Here is a 3,015-nt window from a genome sequence, read left to right on the forward strand (position 1 = left end):
CCAGTCACCCATTTGTTCTGTTATAAGCTAATTGATTGTGCTTAAGTTCACTCACTTTTCGATGTTGTTTTGAAAAGGATATTTTGTCTCATTTAAAAATTAGCTGCATCCTTTTATAAAACAGATGCTCTGATCTTTGTTTTAGATTAATTTACTCAACAAATATTTATTCACTTCTTACTAGGTGCTTAAGATATAGTGGTCCTGCTCTCGACACACTCGTAATGGTGGGGAGAGAAATATGTAATCAATAAATACAATAATCAGGAGTAGAAAATGGACACATGAAGGAAAGAATCATTTATTTTTACTTGATTGGGAAAGGAAGGAAATGCTAGAGGTGATGATGCTTTCCCAGTAAATCAGGGCAAAGCAAATGAGGCATAGGAAGCAGTACGAACACGGGTATCGGACACAAACGTTTCATAAAATAAACGTGATTTTCTGTTCATGTAATTGCCAAAACATTTTTATGACCAGAACATAAGGAATAAGAAACAAGTGTCTGTACCCATATCTGAGCCTCTAGAGGTCAGAGGAGGAAGGAGGGATGCTGAAAGCTATAAATCTGACCCTGAGTTCCATAAAAAGTTATTAAAATTGTAAGCATGTTAGATAATATGATTAAATTAGATTTTTTTTAAATGTGTAGTGTAAGAATAGATAAATAGATCATTGAAACATAACAGAAAATAATAAACAAATTTATGCATTTATGGAAAATTGATATATTTACAAAGGTGGTTCTTTAAATGTGGCTAAAGGGTGTAGAGTCATTTTGCGAGGATAGAACCCTCATTCCACCGATTAACATCTGTATGAATTGGACAAACCACAAAATCATCTGATGCCTTAATTGTCTCCTCTTTAAGATGCTTTGTTTAACACATGAACTAATCCCCCCCAAAATGGGATTAAATTGAACCTGGTGCAAATATGTTCAGTAAATATTAGTAATTGTTTTATTATTATAATGGCAAGTTGGCCATCCATTAAAAAAAAAAAGATACCTACTTCATACTATTCATAAAAATATATGTCAAGCAGATCAAAGCTTAAGCTTTTGTAAAATTGTGAGCATATTTTTAAAATGTTTATAAACTTTGGGTAGAGAAATTCTCCTTTAAATAAGAAACAGAATGTAAAAGCCATAAAACAGAAATTGATAATTTTGAATATATTATAACTATAGATTTCTGTGCAAGACATTGGCACCCCAAATTAAGAGAAGTGACTGACCAGAATTTCCAAGACATATATAAATCTTGTGGCAAAGTTTTATGGAAATAGGTGTGCGTGTAGTGCACTTAGGAGTGCAAACAGGTATCACCACTTTAGACAGCAGTTTGACAGTACTCATTAAAATANCAAATTAAGAGAAGTGACTGACCAGAATTTCCAAGACATATATAAATCTTGTGGCAAAGTTTTGAGGAAATAGGTGTGCGTGTAGTGCACTTAGGAGTGCAAACAGGTATCACCACTTTAGACAGCAGTTTGACAGTACTCATTAAAATAAAAGTTGATGATGTCCTTTGAAACCATTTCTATTTCTTTGTTATTTACAGGCATCACACAGATAATTCACTTTAAAATACCTCAGCATGGACAGTGTGCTATAAATATATAAAGAAGCATTCACACATATACTCAAGGAAGCATAGAAGGCAGTTTACTAGGGCACTGTTTATAACAGAAAAAAATTTACAACTTAATTGTCCACCAAAAGGATTTGACCATACTGTGTCTATACTGTGGAATGCAGTGTGCATTTTTTAAAAAATATTAATTACAAGGCAATAACTCTAACACATTGTTAAGAGAAAGAAGTCGTATGGATACATTTTATAAAAGAAAAGGGAGTGGTCAGTGTCCATTTTTAAAACAAATGGTGCCATCTACTGACTACAAAATTCTGTTATGAAGGTCGCCATGAGCATCAGTATTATACCACATTCTTTTCTAAGTGTGACAGTGCGATAGTCATTTATTTGATATTCTGACTTTTCCAAGAATTTTTATTCATTTAAAAGGATCACGTTTAAATCTGTAGTTCTGCTGACTGAAGTGGAATTTACATGTGCTTAAATCAAGTGACTGCCACTTTACAAAACCACTGNAGTATTATACCACATTCTTTTCTAAGTGTGACAGTGCGATAGTCATTTATTTGATATTCTGACTTTTCCAAGAATTTTTATTCATTTAAAAGGATCACGTTTAAATCTGTAGTTCTGCTGACTGAAGTGGAATTTACATGTGCTTAAATCAAGTGACTGCCACTTTACAAAACCACTGCCATCAGGAAGCAATTTTTTTTAAAGTGTCCCTTTACGCTGGGAACTACACAATATGAAAGAAATATGCCTATATTCTTCCCCCGCACAACACACACACAGATGATGCAGTAGAATTATAGAAATTGCAGAAATGTAAGAACAATGAAACCCCTCATAAAAAGAAAAAAAAAAGAAAAATCTTGCTTAAATGTTTAAAGAAATGTAAACATTGATGTAACTTACAAATAAAGGTGGAACTGTGAAGTATATGGCGTAACAGGTAGAGTAGGTAGAATTAGAGTCAGTCCCCATCACCTTTTAACTTAGATGCAATTTCACAGAGGAAGTNCTGACTGAAGTGGAATTTACATGTGCTTAAATCAAGTGACTGCCACTTTACAAAACCACTGTCATCAGGGAGCAATTTTTTTTAAAGTGTCCCTTTACGCTAGGAACTACACGATATGAAAGAAATATGCCTATATTCTTCCCCCGCACAACACACACATATGATTCAGTAGAATTATAGAAATTGCAGAAATGTAAGAACAACGAAACCGCTCATAAAAAGAACAAAAAAGAAAAATCTTGCTTAAATGTTTAAAGAAATGTAAACATTGATGTAACTTACAAATAAAGGTGGAACTGTGAAGTATATGGTGTAACAGGTAGAGCAGGTAGAATTAGAGTCAGTCCCCATCACCTTTTAACTTAGATGCAATTTCACAGAGGAAGT

Source organism: Galeopterus variegatus, unplaced genomic scaffold, assembly GCF_000696425.1.
Source record: "Galeopterus variegatus unplaced genomic scaffold, G_variegatus-3.0.2 Scaffold4153, whole genome shotgun sequence".
Classification (NCBI taxonomy): domain Eukaryota; kingdom Metazoa; phylum Chordata; class Mammalia; order Dermoptera; family Cynocephalidae; genus Galeopterus; species Galeopterus variegatus.